At 56.6% G+C, this 13,392-nt stretch overlaps 1 protein-coding gene and 1 long non-coding RNA gene across 3 annotated transcripts in view; one reads left to right on the top strand and one right to left on the bottom strand.

The window, feature by feature from the left end:
* The window catches only part of L1CAM (L1 cell adhesion molecule), a 23,304-nt gene extending 18,216 nt beyond the window's left edge, over positions 1 to 5,088 (bottom strand). The window contains exon 1 of one of the 2 annotated variants that reach the window (XM_081808054.1): positions 5,000 to 5,088. The gene's annotated coding sequence lies outside the window, so the exon portion shown is untranslated. The remainder of the gene's footprint in view (positions 1 to 4,999) is intronic. The other variant, XM_081808055.1, reaches the window with a different exon arrangement.
* A 3,499-nt stretch (positions 5,089 to 8,587) lies between these two features.
* Positions 8,588 to 10,184, top strand: LOC145715856 (uncharacterized). The gene is made up of 2 exons (XR_014141468.1): positions 8,588 to 9,065; positions 9,985 to 10,184. It is a non-coding gene; the product is annotated as an uncharacterized LOC145715856 (long non-coding RNA).
* The last annotated feature ends 3,208 nt before the right edge of the window (positions 10,185 to 13,392 follow it).

Raw genomic sequence — 13,392 nt, 5'->3', positions numbered from 1 at the left:
CCCCCCCCCCCAGGCAGCTCACCTCTCAGGCAGGCACCCGGCATCCCAACATGTGTACCTGCTTGCTTTCCCAGGGGGCCAGGGCCCTGGACAAGGATGGCCTCCAAGCCATCCTGCCCCCTAGGGAAGGGCTTATTTGCTAGGCAGATGGCAGGCAAATGTGGGGGGCAGGGAGGGAAATCTTGGGAGCAGGCCACGTGGAAGTAGGATGTGACCCATATCACTCCTCAGCACACAGCAGAAACCATCCCATCCCTAGGCCTTGGGCTTTACATGATGCCCCATCCAAGGACACCATCCAAGAGAAGGCAAATTCCTTTCCCTATTAGGCTTGGGGACAGCCGTGCAGAAGGGGAAACTGAGGCCCAGCCTCCCAGACCCCTAGAATGCCAGTGCTGTAGCCAAGTTTCCCGTGCACAGTTGGGGAAACTGAGGCCCACGGCCTAAAAGCTGCCCCTCTTTACCCCCTCTAAGCCCTCCCTTCAGCTCTGGAAAGTGGGCTAAGAAAAGACCAGAATACACTCCCATACACACACCTAAGAAATGAAGCTGGCACTAGAAGGGGCTTTGGGGGCCAGGCTAGAGAGCACAATGTACATCACATTGCTATGGGCTGGCAGGGCCTGCCTCTAGAACCCGAGGGAAGAGCCGGCAGGCAGTGCAGGGAAGGTGCCAGGCAAAGAGGAGAGGCAAGAAGCCCCAGCTGTCTGCTCCGATCTGCCAGTCCTGGGACACCTGGCCCACGGAACGGGGTGGGGGACGGGCAGGAGGCGCCTAAAAATGGCTCAGAGACTGCCAGACCCCTCCAGCCCCCTCAGGGCTCCCCACTCCCAAAGGGCTAAAGAGCAGCGGGGGCACAGGAAGCCTGGGGTGGACAATGGAGTCTCTGTTGTCCCCAGGGCCTCAGCATTCCTAAGGCATGAACGCAGGAGGCCAGGGGAGGGGTCAGAGGGCACCCCCCCCACACACAACGGGAAGCCCCATATCATGCGTGTCATGCTGCCCCCACCATCAGCCCCGCCCCTTCCCGGCATCTGAGGGGACCCATTCGGGCCCAGAGGGATCTGTGTGCCCACGCTCTCTCACGAACAGACAGACGCACACATGCAACCAGATATAGGATCCCCACACATGCAAAGAGGAATCCTGGAAGCTGCACACACACCCATGTCCAACACCGCCCCCAGGCAAATGTCCAGCCTGGCTGCCCTCTCCGAATGCTCTAGACCGGAGAGCTGAGGGAGGGGCTCCTGGAGACTCATCTCCTGCCTTCAAGCTCCTCAATCAGCCTGACATCACGATGGACAGGCTCAGAGGCCCCCTTGGCTGAACGCACAAAGCCCAGGACTCTGTCACCTCCTGCCCCACCCAATCCAAGGCTGACAAAGCCATCCCTGATGGGTTTAGGGCCAGAGGCTGGCGCCAGCAGGACAGTGGCTGGATGCTCCCCCTGCGGCTTCATGACCTAAGGAGAACACGGAGGGCCCAGGCAAGCTCCTGAGGCCCTGGGTGGGGGGCACTGGACAAAGAAAAGCTTCCCAAAAGGCCAGCAGTCCAGACCCTTCCCCTGCAGAGGGACCCTGGCCCCCTCTCTGACCATTGCCTTTAGGAGGCCACAGAGATCCTGTTGATATCTAGGGAGAACGCAGACTGGCCTTGCTAACGGCCTGTCCCCCAGTCCTCTGGCTGGTGGCCAGCAGACGCCTCCTGTCCACTGTCCAGGTCAGATGAGGCCCCTCCAGGCAGTCTGGGCCCAACCCCAAGGCGTGGAGCCCACTGGAAGAGTGCTGGGGCAGCAGAGCAGTCACCCCGGGGCTGAGGCTCAGAGCTGGAGCCAAGCTCAGGGCAATTGGGAATGGGGCAGGGGAGGAGCGGGGGACAGTAGACAAAAGGGGAAGCAAAGAGACTAAGCCCAGGGCACCAAGGGGGAAGGGTGGGGCAGGCAGAGGCAGGGGAAGGGAGGAGGGAAGCAGTGCACTCCCCACAGCAAAACTCAGCTGAGTGGGGAGGAGAAAGGCGATGCCTTTGAGGGGGGGGGCATGGAGAGCTGGGCGGCTGGCAAGGAGAGAGCAAGGGGGTGGGCAGGGGAAGCAGAAGAAGGGAGGCGGTCAGGATGGGCCAGGTCAGAGCAAGCAGGAGGGTGAAAGACTGGAGGGCAGGACCTGCTGAGGGCCCATCCCAGCGGGGCCCCACCCAGGGACCCAAACACAGCCGTCCAGATCGATCTTGTTCGAGGAGCAGGCAGGGCCAAAACAGCGCCTGCTTGGGACCCTAAAGGGAAGGATCAGACCCCCTGCGTCCCCCATTGTCTGAATCACAGGCTGGGGCGGGGCCCCTGGGACTGCACTCTGCGTGTTATCTCCCCACCTCACACCTGCAGAGGGGAGCCTCTTGGTCAACCTCTGCACAGGACCTCCATCTCTACTCCATTCTCCCCTAGGGCATGCCCTCCCCAAGCCCAGGACAACCCTAGAAACCCACCCCCTTCACCCCGGAACTGTTCGATCTTTTGCCCAAGAAGGGGGTCCTGGAAAAGCTCTCACCACCTTTGCCCTGGCTCTCCTGGGGGCTGGCCTGGCACTGCGGGTCATGACTGGCAGGGCCTGGCCGGGCTGCTCTGCAAGGCCACGCAGCCCCCACTGCCCGCAGGGGGGCCCTGAGACGTTCTTTCCGGCTGCAGCCATTTAGAGCGGCACCAGAGACCGTCTCGAGAGGGACCTTGGAGATGAACGAGTCTGTGCCCTCATGTGCTAGCCAAGAGGGCTGAGACTCAAAGCAGGGAAGGGACTGGGGGGCCCAAGTCACTGGGCTGGGAAATGGCAGGTATGGCACGTGGGGCCGCCTCCTCCATCTTCCCCAGCCAGTTTGCCCAAGTGCGCGCCATGGAAGACACCCGCCCCGGCAGCCGGAAGAGGCTAATGGAACAGCCGCTGGAGTAGACCTCAGACGAGGCCCTTCATCATGCCTTGCTTCCCTTTTCCCTTCAGAGAGTCACAAAGGAAAAAAGAAAACCAATTCATTCCCTTGGAGGACAAAGGCGGTGTCGGTCAGGTTTGTTACTGGCTTTTCCATTGGTAGCACGGAGCCTGGCCCAGGTGGGCACTTGGCAGTGAGCAGCTGCCCAGCAAATGACTGCCCACACCATGGGCCGCCGGGCTCCGGGGCAGGGAGGAGCTCATCACTGTGCAGAAAGGGGCCCCTGCCGCCTCGGGGCGCTGTGCACCCACTCGGTGCTCTGCAGGGGGGCTGAGGGCTGGGCACTGGGGGAGGAGCCTCTGGGGAGCGGGTGGTAGCAAACCAGGGAGACTGAGGCTGAGGTGTGCTGAGCGGTGATCGGATCACTGGCAATCCTTAATTTCTTTTGTTCTTTTCTGGATATTTCAAGGGTACCACGATGAAGCTGCATTACCTCTAGGATCGCATATGCGCGGACACAAATAAGTATGAAGGGAAAGAGAGACCAGAATGCAGACTAGGAGCCACAGGACATTCCCGGTCTCAGCCCTGACACCAACTTGCCTTGTGGCCACAGATGGCCAAGAGCCCCTGAAGGCTGGGGAGCCCGTGGGTGCACGTGTGGGTGCTGCCTGGGTGCGAGAAGCTGGGCCAGACGGAGTCCCACCACCTGTGGCAAGGAGCTGGTCAGGAGTAAGAGGTCCCAGACAGGACCCTGCCCCAGCCCCCCCAACAAGGGACAAGAAAGATGAGGCTCGGCAGCAGTTCATGGGAAGAAAGGCTGACTGGCTTATTCACTGTCAGGGCCACGTGAGTCAGCAGAGATGACACTGGGCTGCCCAGAAGCCCCTACCCTTTGGGTGGAGTTAACTGGAAGCAGGGCACCTCCTTGGGGGGGGGGTGTCAGGCCTCCAACTCCTTGGGGCTGGCAGATGGCCCCGGGGCTTGCCTCCCTAAGACAGGCAGTGATGAGCGGGGCTCCAGATCCCTGTAGGGGGCACCGGGTTGTATTAGGTGCTCCTTTGCAACCCCTGCCAACCAAGAGATCCCAAAAGTCTGCCCTAGGGAGGGGGAAAGAGGCATTGCAGGCCCCTCCCTTAGCTGAACAGAGACAGAGACCGGCAACGGGCAAAAGACGTGAGGTGGGTAGTGACAGCGCCCTGAGCATCTCGCTTTCCAGAATCCCTGGCCCTGAGCCACTGAGACCCTCCCTCCCTCACCTCTACCCGACAGACCCACACTCTACACCCCTGTGCACTACCGCACATCGGTAGGCGCCCAGGCTGACCTCCCACAATGCACCCTTTCCTGGCCACGACAGCCTGCAGAACCTGAGGCTCCAGACACACCCTGCGCCTCCGCAGGAGGAGACCCCCGTCCTGGTGCAGGCTTGCAGGGGAGCCCCGGGAAGTCCAGGCTGGGGTTTGGAAAGAAGAGGGAGGAGAACAAAGCCCCCCTTCGCCCCCCCCCAACGCGGCCTTGGGGCGGAGGGCCAGGCAGCGCCCAGTCCTGTCCCCACCCCTCCCCCCATGGCAGGGGCAGCCTAGGCCAAGCCCTACAACGCAGGCGGCGGGATTTTCAGCCAAAGGGAGCCCTCGGCTGGGGAAGAGGGGCAGCCACGCCCAGGGCCACACCCCAAGGCGGCCGATGGGGGGGTCACTCGGCCCCCCATCGCGCTCCCTTTCTCACACACGCGCACACGCGTAGGGATGTGCCAACTTCAGCCCCCACCTGCCCGCACAGGCCCTGCCTGACTCCCGGCGTAGTGTCCCTCTCCCGATCGGCATTCTGGGCGTCGCCCAGGTACCCCTCACCTGTCGGGCTCCGGCCCCCGGTCTCCTTCCCCCCGCCCGGCTCCTGTCCGTGGGGCCCGAAGCCCGGTGCCTGGCCTGCGTGGGGCTCCAGCGAGGCCCCCCCCGCAACTGCGGGCAGGGCTGTGCGGCGCTCCTGGCTCTCGTCCCCCCGACCCCGGGCAGGGCTGAGCCAGGGGGCCGGGGGCGTCGCAGCCGCAGCCGGGGCGCGAGGGCAGGCCTGCCCGGCTTACCTGAGCTGCGGCTGCCGCTCGGGCTGCCCGCCCAAGCCTCCGCGCACGCCGGCCTCGGACCCGCTGCCCGAGCGCGTCTGCGATGCCGATGCTGCGGAGGCAGCGGCGGGGCGGGGCGGGGCGGGCGTGCGCGCAGGGGAGGGGGAGGGGAGCGCAGGGGAGGCGGGGGAGGAGGGAGTGAGATCACCTCCCCCGCCGGCCGCCCCGCCCCGCCGCGCCCTCGCCCCCCTTCTCCGCGGACCCCGGCTGCGGGAGCCCAGCGCCGGCCGGGAGTCGCCTGTGGCCCCCTGCGGGAGCTCAGTGCGACCCCCGCCGCCAAATCTCGCCAGACCTGCGCCGGCAGCCCCGAAGTCCCTGGCCTCTGAGCGCCCCCGCACCGCGGCACCCCCGCCGCAGTGTCGGTTCAGGGTGCAGGAATGGCGGGGCTAGGGTGCCCCCGGGGCGCGGGGCTGGGCGGTGGAGGGAGGAGTCGGGTGGGGAAACAGCCAGGGCGACCGGGGCGCTGGCGAGCGAAGGGCACCCACACGCAACGCAGTCCCGGCCGCGCCCTGGTCGTGGGGGTGTTTGGACGCTCCCCCACCCAGGGACAAGACTCCCAAGTCCCCGGGGTCTCCCCCGAATCCCTCCCATCCTAGGCATCGGGTCCGGTAGGGCGCGGGCCTCGACTTCAGCCCACCAAAGACGCTCCAGGGATGCGGGCGGCCCAGAGCCCAGGGGCGAGGAGGTCACGGAGAGGGAGCCCCTGGAGCTGCCACTCTCAATTCCTAGATCTTCCTCCAACTCCCTGCCAGCTTTCTCAGGCCAGCGTTTTATTTCTTTGTCGTGAGGATTGGCCCCATCTCGACCTTTCCCAGAGGCCCCACTCTCTCCGGCAGTCTAGCACTGGAAGCCTGGGAGGGAGCTCCTCCCCAGCGCCCCCCCAGGCCCCGGCCGTGACCTCCGATGGGAGGCGGAGGGCGCAGCAATTCCGGAGTGAGCCGAGCCGGCCGCAGGGCAAGGAAGGCCTAGGGCCCAGATGGCAGATTGCAGCCCTGGTGGCCATGGTATTTTTATGAGCATGCCTGTTGCCCAATGAAGCATTCCGGGGCCTTCGACTCAGCCTCTCGAGACCCTCCAAGCCATGCAGGAGGCCCACGTGGGAGGGGCCCGGGCATCCTACCTGGAGTTCCCACCCCACTGACCGAAGTGCCGGCTTCCAGGTGCCCTGCAAGGCAAGGCTCGGAGTCCTGCCCTCAGTGAGGGTCTGGATGCGATGTTTCTAGGGGTCTTTAGAAGGAGACTCGTTGAGGAGGATAGGCTCCTGAGTGAAGGTGGAGGGCTGGAGAAGCGGAAGAGCCAAGGGAGCTCCACCCTGCCCCCCAGGGTTGCCAGTGCGGACCCCCTCCCCGCCCCCGTTTGGTTCTAGCGGACCCAGAGTAGGCCCAGAGCTCGGAATGGAGGGCGGTCCTGGGCGCCCAAGAAGGGGGGTTTCCAGGGGGCCCTGGGCTGCTATCTGCTTCCTGCCTGCTCCCTCTCCAGCCACCTCTGCCTCCCCACTCACCCCGATAAAGTTCCCAGCCTCTTTTTTTTTTTTTTTTAAGATTTTATTTATTTATTTGACAGAGAGAGACACAGCGAGAGAGGGAACACAAGCAGGGGGAGTGGGAGAGGGAGAAGCAGGCTCCCCGCAGAGCAGGGAGCCCGATGCGGGACTCGATCCCGGGACCCTGGGATCATGACCTGAGCCGAAGGCAGTCGCTTAACCAACTGAGCCACCCAGGCGCCCAAGTTCCCAGCCTCTTCCTCCAGCCCCAACTCCACAGACCCTTTACTCCTTTCGGGAATATAGGGTTTGATGCTGATCACGGTGATAGCAGTAACAGGAGTGAAGAGGACAGAGCCCAGTCAGTATGCTGCCCCTGAGTGCATAGTGATGGGTTCAGCCTCCTTGATTACACTAAGATTCATTCCTGTTATGACGCTAAATCACGTTTATTGAGCCCTCCCATGGGCCTGCCATTGTTCTGGAGCGCGGTTCATGGATAAGCACATTTACTGAGCGCAGCAATCCAGGGAGGTCAGTCATTATTAGCCCGTATTACAGGTGAGGAGACTAAAGTCCCAAGAGCTCAAGGAATGTGCCCAGGGAGCATAACTAGAAAGGGTCTCTTTTTCTTTGCTAGATCACTGCATCCACACATGACCCTATGATGAAGGTTCTGTTATCCTCACTCTCCAGTGAGGAACATGAGGTCCAGGGAGGCCGTCCTGCAGCCAGGAGGGGCCGTGCTGGGCACCCCACATGCAGCTGCTCACCTACTCCTCAGCCCATCACTATGAAATGGGCGCCATTGTTGCCTCCATTTCACAGACGAGGAAACTGAGGTTCAGGCAGGTCAAGTGACTTACCCAAGGTCAAATGGCAGAGCTGGGATTTGCACTGGCTTCTATTTGACTAAAAAGCCCATTCTCCCACTTCGGTGTGCCAAGATGGAGGGGCCAACGTCAGGAAGAGCAGGAATAAGAGAGGACAGACCAGAGCTCCTCACAGCCATCTTGGGTGCAGTAAACTGGCCCTGGACAGCCACCCAGAGTCTGGCCGGACCCCCCACCCCCACCCCCACACAGGACAAAGGCCATGTGATGAGGGAATGGGGTCACTGAAGGCGGTGGAACCAGCCGGTTAACAGGGTGGACTGATGAGTCTGACATAGCTTTCTCTTTCAGGTTTTCTATGTCTTCCTGTCTCAGGTGTATCTCTTAAAACAGCACAGAGCTGGGTTTTGGTTTGGTTTCATCCAGCCTAACAATCCTTGCCTTTTTTCAAATCAGCTTTATTGAAGTATAATTTACATACAGTTAAATTTGCCCTTTTGAGGTGTACAGCTCAATGATTTTTGATAAATGTCTTGTAACCATCACGAAAAGCAAGATATAGAACATTTCCATCACCTCCCCCAATTCCCTCATACCCTTTTGAAGTCAAGCACTCCCTCAAGCCCTGGTCCCTGGCCCCTACTGGTCTGCAGTCTTTGCTAGGATTTACTACAGACAGAATGGGGCAGTGTATAGTCTTTCGTCCGGCTTCTGTTGCTCAGGATAGTTTTTGAGATTCATCCATATTGCTGTGCATGTCCGAAGTTCGTTCCTTTTTATTTTTTTTATTATTATTTTTAAGATTTTATTTATTTATTTGACAGAGAGAGAGATAGCGAGAGCAGGAACACAAGCAGGGGGAGTGGGAGAGGGAGAAGCAGGCTTCCCGCCGAGCAGGGAGCCCGATGTGGGACTCGATCCCAGGACCCTGGGATCATGACCCGAGCCGAAGGCAGACGCCCAACGACTGAGCCACCCAGGCGCCCCCGTTCCTTTTTATTTCTGAGTAGAACGCCAGTGTTTGCTGAGATCCCGGTTTGTTTAGCCACACACCCGTTGGGTCCTTTCCAGCTTTGGGCCATGATGAATAGAGTGCTCTAAGCATTAACATACAGGTTTGGTGTCAGCGTGTTCTCATTTCTGTACCGACCAAGGAGTGAGATTGCTGGGTTATAGGGTGCCTTTTTCTACCGTTGTTTTTTACCTGTAGGGTTGAGTTGATTATGTTGGTGGTGTTTGCTACGTGTTTGGATTTGTTCTTGCCGGCTTGTTAAGTGCTTTCTATCTGCCTTGCTTTCCAAATTTCTCTTTCTCCGCCCCCACCTCCTATCAGCAAAAGTTCAGGGCAGGTCGCAGAAAGGGATTTTGTAAGCATAAGAAAGGGAGTCACAAACACAGCCCCTGGAGGGGCCCTGAAGGCTGTGTTCTGGGCGGGGTCCACAGCTCAAAACCAGTTCCCCTAAGGAGCTGCTGCCTCTGTCACCATCAGCAAGGGGGGGGAAATAGGCGGCCACCAGGGCAAATGTTGGGTTCAAGAAGATAACCCTCAGCCCTGAGTCAGGGATCAGCCAGCTAGGACTAGGAAATCACTGCTGCCAAGTGGAAGGCTGATGCCGAAGCCCCATGCTTCCTCGGCCTTGACACCGAGCAGAAGAACAGCTCTGCGTAACAGAAAGGTGCTCTCCTCTTCCTTCAGCCTTCCAAATTTCAGGTGAGTGCGCCTAACTGCCAAAATCCAACTTGCCTCCCAGAGCCTGGCTGGCCATGCGCAGTCTGGGAAATGCCACACTTGGGCAGGAAGTTCAAAGGCACATTAAAAGGAGGTCCCAGGGACGCCTGGGTGCCTCAGTGGGTTGAGCGTCTGCCTTGGGCTCAGGTCATGATCCCGGGGTCCTGGGATCAAGTTCCGCATCGGGCTCCTTGCTCAGTGGGGAGCCTGCTTCTCCCTTTCTCTCTGCCTGCCCCTTCCCCCTGCTTGTGCTCGCTGTCTGACAAATGGATAAATAAAATCTTAAGAAAAAAAGGGAGGTTCCAACCATTCCCTCTGCTCTTGGTCATCATTTAGATAGATTGAATTTGTGTTCTTGTTTCATTTTCCTTTCTGTTTAGAAGCGCTGTATGAATTTTTTTTTTTAAAGATTTTATTTATCTATTTGACAGAGAGAGACACAGCGAGAGCAGGAACACAAGTGGGGGGAGTGGGAGAGGGAGAAGCAGACTCCCCACTGAGCAGGGAGCCCGATGCGGGGCTTGAGCCCAGGACCCTGGGACCATGACCTGAGCCGAAGGCAGACGCCCAACGACTAAGCCACCCAGGCGCCCCTAGAAGCGCTGTATGAATTTTTTTAGTAGTTACTCTAGCTATTTTAATGTGCATTCTTTTTTTTTTTTTAAAGATTTGTATTTATTTATTTGACAGAGAGAGACACAGCGAGAGAGGGAACACAAGCAGGGCGAGTGGGAGAGGGAGAAGGAGGCTCCCCGCCGAGCAGGGAGCCCGATGCGGGGCTCGATCCCAGGATCCCGGGATCATGACCTGAGCCAAAGGCAGACACTTAAAGACTGAGCCACCCAGGCGCCCTTTAATGTGCTTTTTTTTTTTTTTAAAGATTTTTTTTTTTTTTTGACAGAGAGAGACACAGCGAGAGACGGAACACAAGCAGGGGGAGTGGGAGAGGGAGAAGCAGGCTTCCTGCAGAGCAGGGAGCCCGATGTGGGGCTCGATCCCAGGACCCTGGGACCATGACCTGAGCCGAAGGCAGACGCTTAATGACTGAGCCACCCAGGCGCCCCTAATGTGCATTTTTAATAAAGCCTAAAGTTAATCAAATCTCTGCTCTGGTGGTTTTAACCTATGGCCACAAATCCTTTGATGTTCCTTGCTTCCAGAGGTGGTGCCTCCTTTCCTCCTCTTGAGTGTGGGCTGGACTTGATGACTCATTTCTTTTTTTTTTTTAAGATTTATTTATTTATTTGAGAGCGAGAGAGAGTGGGGGGAGGGGCAGAGGGAGAGAGAAGATCTCAAGCAGACTCCCCGCTGAGCGCAGAGCCCTATGCAGGGCTCCATCTCCTGACCCTGAGATCTTGACCTGAGCTGAAATCAAGAATCGGATGCTTGACCGACTGCGCCCCTCAGGCGCCCCTTGAGGACTCATTTCTAATGAATAGAAAGAAACAAAAGTGGTGGAGGGGAACTTTGGGGAGTCATGAAAGGCCCTGCTGCTTCCTCCTTGTGCTCTTTCCTGGATTGCTCTGTCTGGCTCAGTCAGGCTCTTGCACTGAGGGGCTGCTGGGCATCCGGGCCCGGCAGATTGGGCACTGCGGTCTGTTCTCGCTGAGCCGAGCCATCACTGGGGGTACCCTGGGTCTTAGCCTCGGCAGGTGGTCTGGGGGCTGTGGGTGGGGCAGCTTGTACACTTAGGACTCTCGCTGTTGGTGACCTCTGAACTCTCCTCATCCTCCGGCAGAGCCCCCCCCCGCCCCAGCCTGAGCCCTCACCATGCCCACTCATCTACTGCAACGTGCAGCGCTGCGTACGCGCCCCCCGCAGGTGGAAGGCGGCGTCTCATGGGGACCAGCTTCGGCACTCAGGAAGCTGATGTTTCCTGCCCCCGACTCCCGCCCCCCAATAAGCAGTCCCCTACTTCACATCTTCAGAAAAACACAACAAAGAGAGTAACATTGGGATTCTCCACTAAAACGGCTCAGGTACATCACCCTACAATGAAGGCCACCGCTTCCAACACACATTCTTAAATATGAGACGACAAGCGAGGATCACTAGACATCCGAGAAAGCCTTTAGCGTGAAAGCATAAAAGACGGAGATCAAAATGAAGAGGATAACAATTTGCGGGAAACAGGACCATGAGGGAAGTATTTTCTTAAAATTCCTTAAGGAGTTTTCTTAAAAACTCCTTCATTTCCTCAGGGAGATAATAGAGTGTGACTATTCATGAAAGAAGAACAGGGTGCTCTAAAAAGGAAGATTCAAAGAATAAACAAGAACTTTCTGTGGTAGGATAAATTTGAAAGTCAGTAAGATGGATCTTTTGCTGCTGCCTAGGATACAGAAAGTTGCAAGACAACATCACTTCCATTCCTAGCTATTAGAAGGAGGATAACCTACAAAAGCACAGATTTTTTTTTCTTTTGAGCCTGTCAGGGAGCTGAAGTTGTCACAAAAAGTGGGCCAAAATCTACAACTGCAGGCGCTTCCTAGGAAAAAGACCTTGGCTCTTCTATCCTTGGCGGCAGCAGCAACAACAAGAGGAGGCTGCCATAGACTCGTGTAAGAAAACAGGAACTATTAACACATTTTTAAAGGTCACATATGGGATGGCATGACATTTTGACTCCCTAGGGGCCTCAGACACAAAGAGTTTGCATTCACCCACCAACTCTTCTCCATGGACTTCACCAAGAAAGTTTGGAGGCAGTGTAGGTGGGCTGAGGTACTGATGTGCTAGGGGTGCTGAAGTCTGAATGCAGGACAGGAGAACCGAGAGAAACCCCACTCCAGACCTTCCAGTGACAGTTGGTGGCAGGGGAAGGGCAGAAGAGCTGAGAGAAATACTGGGTCTGCTGAAGTCTTAAGGCAGGGTAGGAGGACTGACAGAAACCTTCCAGGCTCCCTGAGTCCTACACTGAGGACCTGAAAGACATGCTCCTGAGGCACATTTTCATGGATCCACTAAAGTCTAAGGGTGAGGTAGAACTGAAAAAAATCCCCAGACACAATAGATCACAAGTCCACAATTTTTTAAAAAGATTGATTCATTTAATTTAGAGAGAGAGAAAGCACATGGTGGGGGAGGAGCAGAGGGAGAGGGAGAGAGAAACTTAAGTAGACTGCACTGAGCAGGGAGCCCGACGCGAGGCTGGATCTCATGATCCTGAGATCATGATCAGAGCCGAAACGAAGAATCAGACACTTAACCGACCGTTAAGAACCACCCAGGCACCCCAAGTCCACAATGCTTTAAAAGGAGAATTTGGGAAGGGCTCAAATGGGCCTTCCAGCCGGAGGGTCTTTCAAGTGGTTGCTGTCAAACAGAAGCTGAAGCTGGAACCGTGTGGAGCTGGAGCAACTTAGAGCTGCCTGGGCATCTCTCTCTCTTCGTGTCTCAGAGCCCTTCCATGTGGTCTCTCCATGAGGGCTAGTTTGGGCTTCTTCATAGCGTGGCAGCCTCGGGGAAGTTGGACTGGTTAGGTGGTGGCTAGAGGCTGGAAGTTACCCTGCTAACAAAGCAGAAGCTGCGTTGCATTTTCTGACCTAGCCTCCGAAATCAAGCAACATCACTCATACCCTAATATGTTGATTACAAAGAAGTCACAAGCCTGCCAATTATAGGAGAGAGGGTTAACTTCTACCTGGGGTTTGTTTTCTTTTTTAAGATTTTAAGTAATCCCTACACCCAATGTGGGGCTCGAACCCACAACCCCGAGATCAAGAGTCACATGTTCCACTGACTGAGCCAGCCAGGTGCCCCAAGTTCCACCTTTTGATGGCAAAATGGCAAGGTTCCAGAACAGCAGAATGGGAGATGCTGTTGGGGCTACCTTTGAAAAACACAGTCTGCCCACACACCAGTTAAAAGGCAGAGACTGTCAGGCTAGATAAAATAGCTATATGTTATTTACAAGAAGCATACTTTTAGCATAAAGACACAAGTTGAAAGTAAAAGGATGGAAAAAGATATATCACACAAACTCCGCATAAGAAAGCTGCTATGACATATTACTATCAGAACAGAATTCAAGACAAAGAATATTACCAGAGATAAAGAGGGACATTTCATAATGGAAAAAGGACAATCAAAAAGACATAATCATTTTAAATATGTAAGCACCTAATAAGAACAAAGCTCCCAAATATATGAAACAAAAATTTACAGCACCCAAGGGTTCTAGAAATAGACAAATCTCCAAACATAGTTGGAGACTATAACATCCCATTCTCTATAATTGATAAAACAGAGGGAAAAAAATTAGTAAGAATATAGATTTGAACAACACTATCAACCAAAGTGACTTAAT

Source organism: Leptonychotes weddellii, chromosome X (genome assembly GCF_054177405.1).
Source record: "Leptonychotes weddellii isolate Sample4059 chromosome X, ASM5417740v2, whole genome shotgun sequence".
Classification (NCBI taxonomy): Eukaryota; Metazoa; Chordata; class Mammalia; order Carnivora; family Phocidae; genus Leptonychotes; species Leptonychotes weddellii.
This window is presented reverse-complemented; position numbering and strand designations above follow the sequence as displayed.